Consider the following 20,834-nt stretch of genomic DNA (forward strand, 5'->3'; position numbering starts at 1 on the left):
GCAAACACAGACATTTAATCGTCTTTGCTGTTCTAGGTGCTTTCCCGTCTCAGCACCACCTCAGATTATTTCCAGGAGTCTGAGCCAAGGATCAACTCTTTCCTTAGAACTGCTTCTGTGGCTTTTGATTTTATCAAGTCCCTTCTCAGTTTGTACTGAGTAGCCAAGAATTAATTAAATGAAGAAAATTGTTTTAGACAGGAAAATGACAAGTGATTCAGATGGAACTGCTTTTGGAGATATTCTACTCTTTTTTCAAGTGATTTCAGTAACTTCGTGGAAATTCCATATCCTGTTTGCTGACGTACAGACTTGGTCTGACCAAAAGATAAAATTCAGGTTAACATGGGATTTCTAAAACATACAATTTTTTTTTCAGTTTAATCTATTCTCTTTCAGGTTAATACATTTAATGGTCAAGAATAGAACTTTTCTTGCAAACACGTACTCTCTTGGGTAAAAATTAGGTTGCTGGTGAATACTGCAGCCAAGCAGAAATGCTTTTAAACCTCAAACCTATATCTGTGATGGGTATGACATTTTTGCTACTTATTTGAAACCTCTTTTTTTCCCCTTCATTAAAAAAAAAAACTCAAGGAAGATAGTATTTATTTCATCAAGTTTGTTGTGGGGGTGAACTGTGTATAGACTACCTAATACAGGTTATTCTGTGTGGTAAAATTTCAAAGACAAATTCACAAGTATGAAATTATTGCACATACCAAAAATGAAAATTTTTTTGTCAATGAATGTGATTTAAATTAATGGGGAAATATGCATCTAAATGATAAGGAAACAGTGAGCCCAAAACATCTACAAACCTTGAGAAGACTTCAAGCCCACAGTGATATACTCAGTAATATCATAATGCTGTCTCATCCTCTAAACCCTGGTCATAAGTAGATTCTTCTTTCTATTTTCTTTCAGAATCACTTACACTGAATCAAGAAGTTACATATTTTAAAAATCTGCTGTATTTAAAAATCTGCTCTATTTTCTACATAACCTGATATTTTGTCTGGCAAATTCTGCCATGTAAAGACACAATAGCGCAATTAATGAAGTTCAGAGCCTTGGTAGGAACTCTGCATTTAGTGTCTGTTCAATAAGACATATTTAATTCATAATACATTTTAAATATTATGGGTATCATGTGAATCTGTTAGATGCTCTGTACTAAAATTAAACAACGATCTTGTTTTTATAAAGTATTACAGACCCATAGTTATTAGTCTTCCTTGTTCATTTGTTTATTTTAATGGTGACCTCATAGTCATAACGCAGCACAGTAAATAAATAAAAAGCCAGACAAAAGTAAATACATTGATTTGGGGGGGGGGGGTGCGGTGGCAATCAGACCACAGTGTTTTCATTCTCTGGACATTTCCAAATCGTATTTGCTTCTGCCCACATTCTAGATCATTTAGAAAACTAAAAAAAATAAAAATAAATACAAAAAAATCCTACTACCTCTATTTTTTTCTAAAATACTGTCTCCATTTCCTCACTCTAACCAAAACCTGACCTAAATTTCATAATTCTCCCTATCCTGAGATCCTCCCCCCACTCATACTCATGAATGAAGAAAGAGATGCCAGTGTTTTCTTTACTCCTTTCTGTGCTGAAACCATCACCCTGTTATTTACCAATAAGCATCCCACTTTTGATGAGCATGCCATTCAACTGTGATGTTTTCTTTCCATTTGTCTTTATGTCTCCAACTCCATTGGCTCTTTTCTTTTCTCTGTTGACTAAGGCTACTTGGATCACAACATTCTTTGAAAACCCTTCTCTAGTCGGGTTCTTGATATTCAAATTAATATTCCTTTAAGCGACCCCTCCTAGGACCTACACCTTTTCAATTCCAAAGACCTCCATTTTTATCATACACAGGCATTTCTTTATGCAAACATCTCCTATTCTTATGAGCTGTGTCCCCCACAGCTCCCCCTCTGCTCTCACCGCATTCCTACCCCTTTTAGATTGGATAGCTGGCAGTGTCATCATTATTTCACATACGTATAGATGTGCTTTTTACTCACTCTGACCTTCTGCCTGCAATGCGTGCCATTTCACTTTTCAAATCTAGGATAATCTTTTGCATTTTTGTTCTTTATTTTTTAAATTTTATTTATCTTTGAGAGAGTTAAGAGAGAAAGAGAAGCAGAGAAAGAGAGAATCCAAAAGCAGGCTCTGTGGCCATCAGCATGGAGCCTGACGTGGGGCTTGAACTCACAGAAGTCAAGAGGTGAACACTCAACCAACTGAGCCACCCAGGCACCCTGAGTTTTGCATTTTTGTTCTTAGGTGTTAAGCACTTAAGAAAAGGGCAAGTAACCAGGGTAATTGTATCTATTAGGAGCAAATGCTAATTAATATCAGTTAATATCCTAATGTTGTTTTGCTCTCCTTTTAGTCTATACTTGGCATAAGGAAAATTTTTTATTCAATTTGCCTAGATTGCAACCTGATGGAAACATTTTGGAGGGGCATTTGGTAATATATATGAAAGTGATTTAAAAATTATATTCATAAAACATTATTAGCATTTATCCAAAGACAATTATCAGATGAGTGAACAAATATACATATTTTATTTGCATATAATGAATTTAATAAATTATTTTATATAACTATAGTAGAATACATGCAGCCATGAAATAAATTTTATATTAATTAATATAGAAAGATCTTTACAATATTACTGAGTGAAATGGAATATTATGAACTGGAATATTATATGCAATTACATATATGTGAGTATATGGCTAATACTGTATGCAATCATACATATGTGTGTCTTGTGTTGAATGTAGGAAAATGTTTGCTAAATAATTAATGATTCATTTGTTGAAATTTTGCATGATTTTTATACTTTTTTATCTTTATGAATTTCCTGGTGATTCTCAAATTATTACCTAAATATCAAAGTTACACACCTAACAGCCTGCTGTTCACTCTGTAGAATAAGGCTGAAGTTATCTCCAACTCTTCAGGGGTAGATGAGAACTCATTAATTTCCCTTCCAAAATTTTATTCTTCCATGCCTTTGATTTTAAACGTATTACACCTTCTCCTTTGCTTGGATTTAAAACTCCAGACTTGAACTTCCTTTCCCTGGTGCCTCATAGCCAGTCACCGTATCGCATTGATTACACGCCTATCACATATTTGTTAATGGGTGAATGAAGTAAGGTTTTAGATGAGGTGCTATTTCCTTTGCACTCTCAGTTATACTGGCCCATTTTGGACATTAATCACTTCTCTCCTAGATATCCAAAATAGCCTCCAAGAGAGATTGCTAATTCTCTTTTCCTTTCGTCATACAGACATCAGTGTTAAGTTGCTAACATTCTGATTACGATGGTCTCCCTTTGGAAGAGAGAAAGGATATTACCATTATATTAGTTTGACATTCCAGGCCCTTCCTCCAGGATATCATTTCAAACTTCCCTTGAAACTTCACTTCTCATTCACAGTTACATCCATCTTCCCAATACTCTATTAGCCATAAATGAATAGCCACATTCTAAAATGCCTGCATTTTTTGTTGTTGTTGTTTGTTCGTTTTTGTTTTTTTTTCTCTAAAATTAATTTAACTAAGACAAGGAGTTTGGCATTCACCTAGAACACAGGTGGTTATTAGTTTTGCACTATTCCCTGGATTGTCATGCTCTGAAGTCTATGCCTTTAGTCACTATGGTGTGTTATAGCTAAACTGCAAGGAGACCCACATACAATCAATTTATAGGAACATGCTTCAAGAATGCTTTTTAAAAAAAGTTCTTTGACAATGCATAGGAGAGTGGGAATCACTGTTAACTGAAGAGCTATCAGAAAACTCATCCATAAAAAGAAGACAGTAGTCACAGGTCTCTAGATGGACAAATAGCAAGATTGTATGGGGAGTACTGAGGAAGCCAGATTTTCTGGAGCATGGGTTATTTTTCAGGTATAGTAGATGAGAATCCCTCAGAGGGATGTTCACTGCATTTTCAACTGAACTTCAGTTAGGACAGTGGTTAACCTATAGTAGCCACAGTAAAGGTCTAAACCATTGGTGACAGATAACGGTGTGAACTAGACCTCTTGAAGAAATGAGAAGGAAATGAACCACCAGATATCCGTTTCTCTGAAAGCTGATTATAGAGAAAAGGGATACCATTTTACGGACAACTACATTATCTAAATTATTTTAATTATTACTCATAATTATTAAGTTATCAATTTATGTGCTGTTTATATGACTATGGTGTGGTTAAAGAAAATGAAATACTGACTAAAAAAAATACAGGCCAAATTGGGGTCTTGTGTCAAAATTTGCGTATTTGAATGTGTTTCAACTAACTTTAAAAATACCCCTCTGGATTAAGGAGACCTGGAATCTCTCTGCCTTCTGGCAACCAAAGTTCCAACAAATTCTAATAAAAAGAATGTATCAGAGAAAAAACTGATTTTCAAGCCAAGTAATATGAGTTTTAAAACTGGCCTACTACTTGTTAATTATGTGACCCATAAGGCAAGAAATGAGGGCTGCAGCTTTCTATCACCTGTAAATGGCTATACGATAAAAGACAAGTCAATTATTATCATTCCATCTTGGTTTTCTCATCAGTTTAACAGGTATAAACTGAGTAACTCAACTCTGGGGAAGAATAAGCATCATTTTCCTCTTTAACTAGTGACATTACACTGGGGAAACAACAAATGTAAAACAAATTATTCTTGGTTAAAAATATCCTATTGGATTAGATAATAGCAGTAAGTGTACTTTCTATTTTGGCTTATAAATCAGCAGTTATTGATATACATCAGTGTATCGGTTTCTAGATATATAGATCTATATCTTTCTATGTACCATTTATCTATTTGCCGACCTATAAATGTACATCAGTACTTGTTAATATTCCAATTAATCTTAACATCTTGTGATTTTTAGACTGGTTGGCTCTGTAATAATTCCTCCATTTGTTAAATTGTCAATTTCAGCGTACTATTTGAAGCAAACAACTGTGGAACCAAATACATATTACTAACCACTTCAATCTTAAATATTTTTATCCCTCTCTCCATTTAATTTGTATTATGTATTTTAATCAGCTGCCTCAAATCCTTTGGCTTAAAGAAAAAGGGGAATTTTAGCTTATGAATAGATTACTTGTAAACACTCATACGTAATATTAAATAATTTACTTAAGTTTTTATGAGTAAAAATAGAGATGTGAAGTTTTTCTATGTTGGTTCTGTTTTCCAAAAGAATGTTAAATATTTCCCTCCATATATAAACTTATTTGGAAAAGTGCATTTATGAACATCTTTCCTCTTTAACTGTATCTGTGAAAACTACAGTGATTTAAAGCCATGTTTCAAATCCAAAAACTTTAAGAATATAGACCAAGAAAACTACATTATAATGGTAACACTAAAATAAGACTTTTCAATTTAAGGATAGTTTAAATTTGAGAGTGGTCTGCAAGATTCCATGATTGTGCAACTATGCATATTTTCTTTAGGTAAAACAACAACAAAATATTAATGGCTTATAAGGCATCTACTTTATCAATAATTTAATTCTGAGAAAATTCATTTCAAATTAAGAAACATAAGATATTTATCTTGAAAACCGGAGTAAAGGTTCTTTGTATATAAATCCTTTGCCTATGGTCAATTTCACCCATGATACACTTTTTAAGTAATCCATTTTGTGTGGCCATTTGTGTACTCATTTTACACTCAAATATCAAAGAAAAATGAAAGACACGGGTAATAAATTATATTTTTAAAATATTAGCATTGTTGTTTGATGAAATAAGTTTCGAGAATCTTGTTTAATGAATTCATGTTTTTAAAGCATCTGGTTATCTTTCTGACCAAAAATGCAATACCAATTATATTTTATAGGGAGCAATTTCTTTTTATAGTTTAAGAATTGGATCATAAAAGAAAATAAATGTGGTTAGAATTTTTTTTATGTATTTTGGGAAATATAATGCAAACTGAGGTACTAAATCTGAGGAGTCAGAATTAAAGACAATATCACGTTACTGACTTCAATCATCTTTGGAGGCCATCTTTTGATAAAGTTGCTTCTATGCATGATAGAGGTTCTCACATAATCACTACTTCTATCATTGGGAGTCTAGGTAAAGATAATTCTGAATAAAAAAAGCGGGGCTCTAAAAAATGTACCATCTCCAAGTAAATACTTTTTAAATTCTTAAAAAATTTATTTATTTTTTAAAGAGAGACAGAGTGAGCAGGGGAGGGGAAGAGAGGGAGGGACAGAGAGAGACTCCTAAGCAGGCTCTGCACTGTCAGCGCAGAGCCCGATGCAGGGCTTGAACTCAGCTGTGAGATTATGAGCTGAGCTGAAACAAAGAGCTGGATGCTTAACCGACTGAGCCACCCAGACACCCCTTCAAGTAAATTTTAAGCTTTGATATGATATGGGTACAAAAGTTAATTTTCTATAACTTACAAGAGAGAAGCAGAAGGAAATTAGATACACACTCAGAAGGTAGAAGGTCATGTGAAGATGGAAACAGAGAGATTTGACAATGCTACACCATTGCCTTTGAAGAAGGCCATGGGCCAAAGAAGATAGCTCCAAAATTGGAAGAGGAAAGGAATGGATCCTCTCCAAGAGCCTCTAGAAGGACAGTTGGCCTGTTGATTTCGATGTTGACCCAGTGATACAGATGTTGTACTTCTGGCTTCCAGAACTGTGAGAGAATAAATTCTTATTATTTTAAGATACCAAGTCTGGGGTAATTAATGGATTACTCCAATCCTAGGAAACTAATAGGACTTTCAAAAAAGTCAAAAAGTCAGTCAGAGAAAGGCAGATATCATATGTTTTCACTTATGTGTGGAACTTGAGAAAATTAACAGAAGACCATGGAGGAAAGGAAGGGAAAAATAATAGTTACAAACAGAGAGGGAGGGAGGAAAACCATAAGAGACTCTTAAATACAGAGAACAAACTGAGAGTTGGTGGGGGGTGGCGAAGAGGGGAAAATGGGTGATGGGCATGGGGAGGGCACTTGTTGGGATGAACACTGGGTGTTGTATGTAAGCAATGAACCACAGGAATCTACCCCAAAATCCAGGAGCACACTGTAAGCACTGTATGTCAGCCAACTTGACAGTAAATTACATCAAATAAATAAATAAATTAATTAATTAATTAATAAAATAATGTTTACAGTTGATTAAAAAAATGCAATGGAAAATGGCAAAAAAAAAAAACAAGCAAACAAAACACTTGACTACATAAAATCTTAAACTTATTTATGCCAAACATAAAATACAAACTAATAATATTATTTTATTCCAAATATAACACATGATTGATAATTCCAATATATATGTATAAAAAATCAAATTACTAAACCCTGATTATAACAAGTCCATTTCTAAAATAAGCAGTTCAGGGAACCATATAATACACACATATATTTAATGTTCAACCTAAAAAGCAATCAAATAAATGCAAATAAAAGTGAACTAATATTTTCTTGCCCCTGAATGACAAAAATCCCAAACCCTATTTTTTTTCTCACTTTAGAGGAGGGTGTCAAAACTTAAGTGCTAATCTCATCTCAGAAGAGAAATTATACCTTCCTAGAAAACAGCTTGATGTGTATATATGTGTAAGTGCTATAAGTGTGTTTTATATTTGACCCTGTAATTTAACTTCTTTTTTTATTTTTTTAATGTTTATTTATTTTGCGAGAAAGAGAGAGAGAGAGAGCAGGGAAGGGGCAAAGAGAGAGGGAGACACAGAATCCAAAGCAGGCTTAGGCTCTGAGTTGTCAGCACAGAGCCTGATATGGGGATCAAACTTGTGAACTGGGAGATCATGCCCTGAGCCAAAGTTGGATGTTCAGCTGCCTGAGCCACCCAGGCACTGCTGTAATTTCGGTTTTAAAAATTAGTCTTAAGGAAGTCATCAAAATGATTTACACAAGGTTTTTTTTAATCACAGTGCTATTTTCAGCAGAAAATGATTAAAAACAATAAAAATATCTACTGATAGAAGAACAGCTCTAAAATTATTGCAGAATGACCCAATGCAATATGATATGATTATAAATCATGGTTTTAAATATAATTAATGATATCAGAAATTCTGTGGGTGGAAAATTTGGTGAAATATGAATGCTTAAGAAACCTAAAATGTCAAACTGTACACTTTTTGAAAAAAAAAATTGTAGAAGGTAAAATAAACAAGGGGTGCCTGGGCGCCTTAGTCGTTGAGTGCCGACTTCAGCTCAGGTCATGATCTCACAGTTTGTGAGATCGAGCCCTGTATCAGGCTCTGTGCTGACAGCTTGGAACCTGCAACCTGTTTAGGATTCTGTATCTCCCTCTCTCTCTCTCTTTGCTCCTTCCCCATTTGCCCTCTATCTCTCTCTCTCTGAAAAATAAAATAAATATTAAAAAATCTTTAAAAAGTAAAATGAACCAAAATTTATGAGAATGCATATTAAAAAAGTAAGCCTAAAAAGACTCATTCCCAAATTTTTAAAGTAAGTAATTCTGAGTAACAGCTATGCAGTTGAATTAGCTTTCTTATTTTTAATCTCTGGTGGTTCCACAGAGAAGTATTTTGGCTTTTAAAAACATTTTAGTTATCTTAACTACAGAATAAAATATACATAACATGCACTCAGATGTCACTATCAAGATTAAACCAACATTGACATCTTGACATATTTGTTTCTGAGCTATCATTTTAAATTTTAGAAAAGTGGAAAAAAAATAATAATATAAAAAAGTAGCAATCCTTTGTCTCTTTTTCTGATTCCAGAATTTACGGGTATCTCAAGGTTGGTATGTAACATTTGCAATTGGGAAAGAAGTTATCCAATTATAAACAAAGTAAGTGTCAAAAACAAGAACTTTTTGCTTAAGAAGATCTAAGTCAATAAAGAATGCTACAAATTACTAATCTATAACAAACATTTTTACTAGCCAGTTAACAGAGGGAGAGGACAAGGGAAATACCTGCAAGACATCGAATAAATGGCTGTTTTGCCTCAAAAATTCTTTGGGGGGTGCCTGGGTGGCTCAGTTTGTTAGGCATCCAACTTGGGCTCAGGTCATGGTCTCATGGCTTGTGGGTTTAAGCTCCGCGTTGGGCTCTGTGCTGACAGCTCAGAGCCTGAAGCCTGCTTTGGATTCTGTGTCCCCCCTTCTCTTTGTCCCTCCCCTGCTCATGCTCTGTCTCTCTCTGTCTCAAAAATGAATAAAACATTAAAAAAAAATTTTTTTTTAATTCTTTGAATAAACTCGATGAGCTACCAAATTGAGGACCCCAGCATCAACCAACTCCACTACTATCATGAGGGAGCTGTCTAGAGGAAAATATGGCTGCTCAGAAAGTGTGAATCTTACAAGAACTTAAAAACGCCAGATACTGATCCACTCCGTGTTTAGAAGTCAAGTATGTGTTGAGTTTCAATTATTTCTTCACAATCCTTTAGGCCTGATTTAACTTCTGTATGACATCTACACAAATTGGCTAAGTCAGCATTTTGTATCTAGAAAAAGAGATGCATTAAACTACTATATTCTTTGTGTTGGATAGTATAAAGTAGGCATTCTCTTCTCACGGTCCTGTAAGCAAATAAAGAACCATACATTCTACCCACGTTATCACCTGAAAGTGGAAACTGGAATTTGTAGCCCCATTTCCAGTAAAAGCAGACATAACTAGCACTGAATAAATACAATTAATCCTAGTTTTCTCCTGTCCATTAAAAAAAAATTCTAATACTTTGTTTTCTCTTCAAATAATTGCTAGCCTATTCTTTAAGAGAGTGGTTAGTAATTTCCGACGGAAAATTTTGATATGGAATTCAAAACTACTTCACATTGTTGACCACACCATGCTGGCAAATTAAGTATCTGTATCCCTCATGTTTCTGGGTTGCATGCTCCAGCGAGCAAATACTTCACAACAACAAAAGGGATCCATGAGATGTGTCACCTTTTGCTGGCAGATTGTGGCATGTGGTCAAACAACCATTTTACCATAAACTGAGTACTCATGTGTCTTTTCTTCAGAGTCAGCAGATACACATTTAGGTTCCTCTAGAATTTGTCTCTCATTATTCTGCTTGAAGATAAAAACTGTATTCTTTAGCCCAGTTATCTGTGGAGTTAACATTTTTTCAGAGACATGTTTCAATAAACAGCATGTCAAGGATGTTCATAAGGCTAAAAGGTTTTCTTGAAGCATACTACCTAAAAAAAAACCCACTGTTTGATGTCTTTCTTTCTTTTTTTTTTTTAATTACACAGTGTATGCTGGGACAATCTCTACCTAGAAGACACTATAAAAGGGTTCCTTAAGACCTTTAATAGTCCAGTGTCCTCCTATGAGGGACTGTAGGGCTTCAAAGAACAAAAAAAGAACTGCTCCTTAGAGTTCCTTCCCTCGTGACATGATCCGGGTCAGAGCAAGGCCACCTTTGGCTGGACATCTGTGATCCAAGTTCTAACCTCATGTGGAATAGGAAACCCGGGTGTGTCTATACTTGGCAAGTGATGTGTGATATTTTATGCCACTCAGTTTTTCCCTTCCCTGATTCAGAGGAATAAAGTGCTTCTCTCTATCTGGTGGATGTCAGTCCTCTGTTTCCTCAAGGGAGCCCTGTCCCCTTCAGCTACTGGATCTGCAGCTTGTGCAGTATCTAGAGGATCTCTGAAGGGCCATTCTTCACATCTACCCTTCCACTTTTATTAACCCCTTCAGCTGAAGCTCTTTCAGATTAATTTAAGGTAGGGGAGTAATTGTTCTTAGACTAGCAATTAAGACCAAGCTGGAAAAGGAATTTAGTAAGAACACTTACATTGGTCACAGTCCAATTTTTTTTAACTTCTTTTTGCCAACATATGCAGATACAATCAACACATCTAGGTCTCCCATTCTTCATTGTCGTGAGTTAAGATATTTTTGCAGACACACAAGATTCAGTGAATAATATGTTAACTATTGCTTATAGTGCTAAAAACTTATTCTTTAACAATACCATCAAACAACATTTAAATTTTTTTTAACATTTAGTTTTGAGAGACAGAGCGAGACAGCGAGACAGAGCATGAGTGGGGGAAAGGGCACCGAGGGGCGGAGGGGAGACACAGAATCTGAAGCAGCCTCCAGGCTCTGAACTGTCAGCACAGAGCCCGATGTGGGGCTCGAACTCATGGACTGCGAGATAATGACTTGAGTCAAAGCTGGACGTCCAATCGACTGGGACACCCAGGCCCCCCCAACCCAAAATATAATTTTTTAAATTAGAGCTAACACCAAATACTCCATGATACTTAAAGAGAAGTGATACTTAAGAGGTCTGATGTAGTGTAATGCATGAAATCAGCAGTGAACTAGAGTCTGGCTCCAACTCGTACTAATATGTGGTTTTGTGCAAATCATGTAATTTTTTTTTTCATTTGTCAACTGCCCCTCTACCTTAAAAAGTTATGTTTGAAGTCAGGTGAGATAATGAATGTGAAGATGTTTTGTATAAAATAAAAATAAGGTAGATTATACTTGCATAATATTCTAAGGGCAAATAGCAACATCCAGATCTCTTGCCTCTATGAACAGTTTTCTTTCTAAACGACCAATTTCAAACAAATAAAAGTGATGTTAATATCCCATTTCAATACAGCTGATTTTTTTTTCCTGCCTAATTGAAAATTACAGACTTCAAAAGACCTTAGACCTCCTGTTGTGAAGAGGGAAATCTTATTATCAGTTCCTGGCTGGAGATATATATATATCTATATATATCTATAGATATATATAGATATATATAGATATATATAGATATAGATATAGATATAGATATATATCTCCCTACCTACACATATATGTATATATATGTATGTATGTGTGTATGTATGTATATATATGTATATGTGTATGGATATATATATATATACACACATATATATATATATACATATATATATCCACATATATATCGGATATATATATATATATATTCTTCTGGTATTACTTTTAGTGAAAGAAAATAGTGTGCAAAAACATGTAATTAAGCATAAAGGGCATGTCTTATGTATCACTTAAGTCTACAAAAATTTACATTTTCATTGTATTAATATTTTTTTTGGACTCTGGATTGAAAACAAACAAAAATAGAGTAACATTATTTAACTGTTTAATTGCTTCCATTTTGTCTGGGAAATTTAACCTCAATTTAACCTTTGTGGCTACCGTGCAGGTCAAAATCAAATGACTTTGACGATCGCAGGCCCAGAATAATAAACTCTTTAGGGCCTTTAAGCCTCTTTACCTTTAACAGGGGAAACTGAGCAGTCTTCAACTTGTTTGTGTTCGTTGATTGATAATGAGCAGTTTCTCTGTCTACATCTGTGTGGGACTCTGTGAGTCTGCTTTAGCCTGCTGGGAGTTGAGAGGAGGAGTAGACAATCACAGAGGGTTTCAAACATTTTCTAAAGACGACATTTGGGAGGCAAATATTTTGGCCACAGGCCAATGTGATTTTTTTAACTCTAAAACAAGCTTGGCACTTCCCATTTTCATTTTAATCTGTTTTCACAATTCAATATAAGTTGACAGTTCACGATTTTCTAAGTAATGGAAACTTTCTCCAAATGGCTACCTGCAACAATAGTTTTTTTAAAAAGTAAGTAATAAAGGAAAAATTCAGAGTTATAGTACTTTATTCTGATTTCATCACTTCCTACAAAATTTATTAGGAATCAACTCTGAATTGTAAATTAGGGAATATTTGATTCTTACTTATGTTTCTGTTCAATTTGACAAAATACACCCATGACCAGAATGGAGATAATCTCCTGAAGAGTTAAATATTTCTTGTTAAATGTATATGAGATTGTAGTTATAACTTCATGGAGCTTACACTTTCTTTAGGGTTTTTCTTATAAGAATTTCACAATATAAATAAAGTTCAAATATGATCATGGCTTTTAAGCCACTTATACAACAAGGGCAATGTTGGTCAAATTGCAACATATTATACGTTTAATAACACTCTTTGTTCCTTTATACTATGCAACTGGCTATCTTGAATTCTAGCAATGTCATGGTGCCTCGGGTTTTCAGGAACATTGGTTAAAATGAAAACTATCATTTCCTGATCCAAGGTGCTATGTTTTGGTAAGTCATCAGGAGAGCAGCTGGGTTGGAATTTCTGACTGAGAAACAGCAGGTTAGAAGCCAGGAGGACTGATTTACAGGATCCAAAGCCAAGAGTCTGCTTCCAAGTGGACAGGAGGACTTGAAGCCGATACACATGGTCAGAAGAACTGACTCCAGGATAAGCATTGTGCTCTCATTTATCCTAACGTGAGGACATCTATGCTTAAGTGAAGACAGGGAGACTGTTTTTGAGCCAGAAGGCTGACTCAAGAAAACTATATTTCTTTGTATCTTGAAAGGCTATCCATGGAGCAGAGGTCCCGCAGAAACCATGCTACACATCGAGTGACCGCCCCAGTGCTCTTTACACAAAACTTATTATTAGATGACTCATCTAGCCTCACCACATACTGAGCTCCCTCGAGCAGCAAAAGCAGTTTGTTTTATCCTGAGACCAACTAGTATGAACCCTGGGGTGACTGAATCTACAGAATTTACAAGGATTAGGAGCTCTCCTCTGATTAACCTGGAACAAGAGAACCTAGACTTTCTTGTCTTGCTCCGAGCTGCTACTTAGACAATGAAGGTTAATATAGTCAAGAATGTGATTCAAGGCCCACACAATAAAATAAATCAATTGCAGAGAATATACCATATATTTATTCCTGGTACTGAGACTGGAGAAATTAATTCTTAGGGTCCTGAGAAATTTGATGCCACGAATTCTTATAAAATAATATGGCTTTTAAAAATAATATGCTATAATTCAAGAGTAATTCTTTTAGGAGTCACAGTGATATACAACTGTTTGAATATTCAAATCAATCCAAGAATAGACTCTTCTTGAGTGCCTGTTAGAGTGGATGGAAAGCAAAAGCTCCATCCCTGAATGTCATTGCTCTTTGGAGACATTTTGGTATGTATTGAGCAGGAGTTAAGATTGACATTAGAACACTTGACTGTTACCTGGTAGACGATGATTCTTTGGTGCTGCTAAAATATAGTATCACATAATTTAATAGTCAGCCATGGGGAGTTAGGACTGGTAATCAGTTATGAAAGATAAAAGATGGGAGAATCATTCACACACAAATAGGAAAATACTGCCCTCTATATGAAGGCAAACACAGAATTATCATGGGAGGAATGAGGGCATTTTTCTCCCAGATGTAATATTGAGTCTGTGGTAGCATATACAACAAAATGGCCTTCACACATAAGACTCATTGTTGAAAAGTCTCATCATAACTGATGAACCCTCAGAAAACTATTGCTTACCTATGATATTTCCTTTTCTTAAGAATATTTATCTTTTGGGGCACCTGGGTGCCTCAGTTGGTTAAGCAACTGACTTTGGCTTAGGTCATGATCTCACAGTTTGTGGGTTTGAGCCCCACATCAGGCTCTGTGCTGACAGCTCAGAGCCTGGAGCCTGCTTTGGATTCTGTATCTCCCTCTCTCTCTGCTTCTCCCCTGCTAGGACTCTCTCTCTATTTCAAAAGTAAGTAAACATTAAAAAATTAAAAAAAAAAGAATATCTTTTATGAAAACCAAATTTCCCATACATATAAATTAGTAAAACAAATTCACGCCTATAGAATAATTCAGGATGATATAGAAACACTAAAACTCTCTGTTATACAATGAAGAATCAAGCTATATTGGAAGATTATTTTACTCTCCTACCCATTTAGACAAATTGCATCATATAAATGTACCAATTTATTTTAAAATACTATAAGTGTGAATTTAAATAAAGTTGAATGAGCTTGGCTCTGAAAGCTTTAGTAAATATTTCCTTCATGCTTAAGTAACAGATGCTTTCTACAAAGGCTAATAATTTTCTAAATGCAAGGTCTGGTAAAGAGTATTATACAACTTTTAATATCATTAATTAAACTATGCAGTAAATATTTACTGAACATCTACTATGTGGGATTTGGAGACTCAAAAGTAGCAAGACAAATCTAGCCCCAGCCCTCACAGAATTTCTAGTTTAGCAGAGAGAAAGTTCAAAAAAGTCCAAATCTATGATAAGGGTTGCAAAATGTCTCGTAGATTAAGTGACCTAGATATATCACTTATTGCAACTTTGATGAGGTCAGTTTTGTAGAGACAAAAAAGTATGCAAAATAAGTATAGGTATACAATCTATGTATTATATATGTGTGTATGTATATTACACATTATAGTTAGATATAGATATATAATGCATGTATCGCACACATAGGTATCATGTGTGTTTATATAAACTCGCATATATAGATATCTACATACAGGAACATATTTAGTTGTGAAAGGAAGAAGAGAGTGGTAACTAGTGGGAAGTGTGGAGCAGAAGGAAGCTTTAGATGGAAGACAATTGTAAAATCATGGTAAGACTTGTCTGGTATAGAATTAAGGGTCAAGGCTAAAGGACTGAAGGGATAGAAGGTAGAATGAGAGCTCCAAGAAGGAAAGAGAGAATGAGGTCCAGGTCACAAGTCGAAAGAGGAGGAAGAACACATTTGCTGCTGTGCCGAGAGGGAATAAGAAAATTACAAGTGATGAGATTCTTACATTTACCCATCAAGTGGCAGAAAGTTGGGTATTTCTGATTTGATGGCTATCACTTTCTCCAGTGCAGTAAGTAGTTAAATGATCTCTGAGAGGCACGGATGAGGAAAGGGAAAGGCTGCAAGTAAGAAAGGTAGATACGTTGATATGACTGCTGGGGAGAAGTGGAGAAAGACTTGATGAGGGAAATGAAGAACCACAGGGCAGAATCAGGGCTGACTGGGTGCTGGTCATCTCGAGAGTGTACTGTTGCGATCTTACACTGATTGTTTTCTGGTTTTCTCCAGCAGTTCTGGTGGAAGCGTGGAGATGACAGGAGGTTCAAACGTTCCAAGACTGGGTTTTGGCAGAAAGATGCAGGGGAGTTCAACTGGCCTGGAGAAATGAGGTGTTATCCTGATAGTGGATTGTAAGCTAAACAAGGAAGATTGTAAAGAAATGAAAAAAAAATATGGCTGTGTCTCAACTATTGAGAAAATAGAACCATAAGGTTATTCAGATGTGTGAATGAGACAAAGAACTGAACTGCTCAACTGGGAATCGCTGAAGGAGAGTGCCCAAAGGAAGGAGGCTGTGATAGATTTAGTTGTCTCAATCTTTTATTCCAAGCCCCTCATGGTGATGACAAGGCCCATATGTGGCTATCGGACTTAGTCACTGAGGTCGAGACAAATGGAGATGAGCCCAAGGAACTGAGAGGGCAGGTTGTCAGCTGAGCAAAAACAAAGACAATGAATTTGCATAAGATAGCAGTAGGATTTGGATGGGGAAAAAAACAACTTGAGTCGGGTGCTAAAATTTTCGGTAAATAACAGGAAATGATTTAAAAGTCATTGAAACTAACTAGGAAAAAGAATGAAGGGAGATGGAACTGAGTGCATGTCCTAAAATGATAAGGACTTGCTCCTACGAGTTAAGGTACACTGGCTTAGGGACTTTCCTAAAGCAGAGGACAAGGACCCTTAATATTCCAATGAGATTTTTATTTTTTTTATTTTTATTTTTTTTAACATTTATTTATTAAAAAAAATTTGTTTTAACGTTTATTTATTTTTGAGACAGAGAGAGACAGAGCATGAACGGGGGAGGGGCACAGAGAGAGGGAGTCACAGAATCGGAAGCAGGCTCCAGGCTCTGAGCCATCGGCCCAGAGCCCGACGCGGGGCTCGAACTCACAGACCGTGAGATCATGACCTGAGTTGAAGTCGGACGCTTAACGGACTGAGCCACCCAGGCGCCCCTCCAATGAGATTTTTAAACAGTATGTATTTCATGAAAATCCTTACTTTTTTCTAGATACCTTTTCTTTAAACATTTTGTAATAATTCTATTTTAGTTTAACAATTGTAAAGTGTACCTATTTTAAGTGCCAGTCGACAAATCATTATAAAATGGACATAACAAGTAATCATTACCTGATCAAGATATAAAAGATTACCAGTATCCCAGCAGCTTGCCTTGTGCTGTCTGCCAGACATTACCCACCCATCTAGAGAGGTAAAAATTACTAAATCTGGCTTTTATCATCATGTGTTAGTTTTGCCTATTTTTGCATGCCACCATGACTACATGTTTGACCTACACACATGTACCAAAAGATTGATAAAAGGTTCATGACAGCATTATTTCTAATGGCCTTCTTCACATTTTAATGAAGTAAAATTTGACAAGTACTTCTTCTATGAAGCATGTGTGTCTTGTTGAGTGCTATTTTTGTCTGCCGGAGATAAAGTCAAGGTGAAAAGTAGATAGAATTAAGATGAGGCTCCAGAGCTTTCACTTGAAAGTAGATCATCATGGAAAGTAGACCTAGGAATTTTAAGGACCTAGAATGAGCAGGCCATGGCTCAAAGGTGAATAATAATATAGCAAATAGAAGTAACAATTAATATTTCTGAAGATTTATCATAATACAGCCATTCTTTTAAATCTGCATATATATTACCTCCACCACCTTCACAACTACTCTGTAAGGCTACTATTCTTTTACTTCCACACTATACCTGACTAAACTGAGGCATAAAGAAGAGAGATTTTGGGGGTGTGTCTGGGTGTCTCAGTTGGTTACGTGTCTGACTTGGTTTTGGCTCAGGTCATGATCCCATGGTTCATGAGTTTGAGTCCCAAATAGGGCTCTGTGCTGACAGCATGGAGCCTGCTTGGGATTCTCTCTCTTGCTCTCTCTCTCAGCCCTTCCCCTGCTCACTCTCTCTCTCTCAAAATAAATAAATAAACTTTTTTTTAAAAAGTGAGATTTTGGAAAGCTTAGTCCTGTGTCCACCTAAGGTTTCCATGGCTACCTTCATTCAAAGGCAATACTCCTTCATGGCCAGGTTCCACTTCAACAGTGAACCTTGACCCTCTCAAAAGATGGTGGAATTTTAGCCAGAAATGCACAGAAACACATCTGCTACATCACAAGAACTCTGTTGAAACTTGAAACCTAAAGAAGTATTCAAATTTACAGTCTTTGGTGAATAACTCTGGTGTCTATTCTGTCCCTTCTCTCTGGTGTAACCTAGAAAACTTCAGATATCCCATGAAGAAAGATCTCCCTTATGTCCTTGTTGTATTATTTCCGTTGATTGTAAAACTCCCATAATTTTATTCTGAGGTCGCAGTCATCATCAGTCTTATAATGAGAACTGATAATAATGCATAGAGTTTGTACCAAATAACTTCCAGAAATAAAACCAGAAACATTCTGCAACGTTCTGATGTCTTCTGATCCTTTAAACAATTGTCAACTGGTAAAATAGGCAAGACTTCTAAAACTGACGTCCTTCTTGCTGTGATGGCAGATGAAACAATCTTGCTTCTATCACTCTTTATTCAACTTTACTGAGTATGTAGAGATTTAGAATCCTTTCCCAAAGCACAGGAATAAAGTACAACATGCATTTAGCATATGGAGCTCTGAGAACATGGTGTGGGTGACAGAGGTGACAATGGTGATGTGATGTCACCAGGATCACGTCCCAACTTAATTCTTTGTATGGTTGGTTGGTTTTGCACATTTGCAGTCCCTTTTTTTCTTAGGTACATGCAAAATGTAGAGAAAATCTATGAATGTGACTCTCTTCCTTTTACGAGAAATGACATGTTAAGGTAGCTTGAAGAATGTTGTTTTACCGTATTTAGAACTCTATAAATGGTACATGAATTTATGAAATGAAGGCAGTAAATGTTGCTACTTTATATGTCTTGTAATACTAAAAACTATCTTCTTACCTGAAAGTAATGATTTATCTTTAACTTGTCTATTTTTACTGATGAAATATATTCTTAAAACCCCATTAAAATTGTTTATAATTGATCACTGCTCTGAGACCTAAGCATCCTTTTGCACATTTTTTAACCTCTGATTTTTCAATCATGATTTTATCTAAAATATTTTTTTTTAAAGGGCAAATAAGGAAAACAAAAGCCTGGTGAATATAAGCATCTGTTTGAAGTATTCTGACTAGCTACAGAAATAAAAATTATGTGTTATAGTGAGTTTGCTGAACAAAGGGAGCCTACCACCCACTCTAGAATAGCAATGAAGGGGTTACTGTTTATCATATTGTACAATGGAATGGAAAATGCACACTGGCTCTCAAGTTCAAAGGGCTTGAGGGAAGTTTGGTAACTTTATCCCCTTTAGTCACAAACTGTGAGATGGCATATGGTTAACATCCTTTTTTGGTGTTATTTTTAAACTTGTTTATGAGACATAAATAAAAAGTATTCTGAACCCTATAATGACTTTTTTCCCTGGATAAAAGCTCAGTTGTGCTGGGCCAGGCAGGACCTCTCCCAGTTTGACTATTTGACAACTTTTCTCATTGCTGGTGAAGAAGTAGATGCTGGAAAAAAATGAAATCTAATGGTAATAGATTACATTTTTGCTTTTCTTTTTTCCCCTCTGAGTTTTCCCATGGCATAGGTATTCCAGACCTAGACGGCTCAGATAGTTGAAAGGGGGATTTAGAAAACTGTCAAAAATCATTTGGGGAAAGACAGTGTCTCCATGATTTTCCATGAATCAAATGGTGACAAGGGAATATCATTTTCTAACTTAATTTCTGACTCCATAGCAAGCAAGGGTTTGGTCCTTCTAAATCACACAACATTTTTTAAAGGAAAAAAAAAAAGCCAAAGGAAGTAATAAATGTCAAACACTCATCAAAAACAGGCTGCGCACTTTAATTTTTTTTATTTTATTTTAGTCTCTACTGGAGTTCTTTGAACTTGTAACAAGTAACCCATCTGCAGTTCAAATCTACTGTAAAGCTAGTTTACCATGCTACCTGTTTTAAAACTTACATATTTCCCCCAGGACATTAGGGAACTGGGGCCATAATGCATTCTGAAACATAGACTTCTATTACCTTTAATTTTCCTTGGTATATAATTAGGATTTCATACAATGTAATCAGGTAACATTTAAAGTATTAAGATGCATAAACATACAGGCATTGGCATAATGCTCAGATCCCTTGTTTTGGAACAAGAATGTGTACCTGCTCTGTAACAGTAATCCTAAACAATGCCTGCTGTGATTTTCCCTAATCTGATTCATCAGTGCTGTGTGCATTGGCTCTCCATAAATGAAACTGAAAAGCAACAAAGACTCAGAACAAAATTTTATAAACGACACTAATTTTTGCTGGTGGTTAAGTGGAGCAAAAATTGGTGTGTTTATATTCATAAAAGTAAAGAAAATGGTTTAAACAGGATGAATGTCATGACCCAAATAACTTAATAAACCAATGAAAGAAAAACATGTGGATAAAAATCAGATAAAATACGATAAAGATTTCTGGTCCGATTTTAAATGTATTAAATAGAATGGCATTTCAGTTCTCACGTTTGTACCTTTTCTGTGATAACGTCAAAGCCAGCGCAGATATTCATGATTTATCTGATAGGAGAGAGAACAACCTCTCCCTTTAAGCTCCGAGGTCAAGTCTTTGTCTTCAAAGACAAATCTTTCTCTACCTTTCTTCTGGCAGCACTTTCTGACACAGCATCAGATGGTGACTGGTTCCCCCTCTTTCACCTTCTAGATTTATATCCAGCACTTCATTTACTTAGGTTGTTCCTTCTTGGGGGTCAGTGGGCGCATGAGAACTTC

At 35.6% G+C, this 20,834-nt stretch overlaps 1 protein-coding gene across 4 annotated transcripts in view; it reads right to left on the reverse strand.

Moving 5' to 3' along the window:
• Positions 1–20,834, reverse strand: part of SEMA3A (semaphorin 3A) — a 456,004-nt gene that overhangs the window by 246,297 nt on the left and 188,873 nt on the right. The window contains exon 1 of one of the 4 annotated variants that reach the window (XM_015535135.2): positions 12,330–12,391. The exons of the other annotated variants lie outside the window; for them this stretch is intronic. The gene's annotated coding sequence lies outside the window, so the exon portion shown is untranslated. Of the gene's footprint in view, positions 1–12,329; positions 12,392–20,834 lie in introns of those variants that run through there. 4 annotated transcript variants of the gene reach the window in all.

This window comes from Panthera tigris, chromosome A2 (assembly GCF_018350195.1).
Source record: "Panthera tigris isolate Pti1 chromosome A2, P.tigris_Pti1_mat1.1, whole genome shotgun sequence".
Lineage (NCBI taxonomy): Eukaryota > Metazoa > Chordata > Mammalia > Carnivora > Felidae > Panthera > Panthera tigris.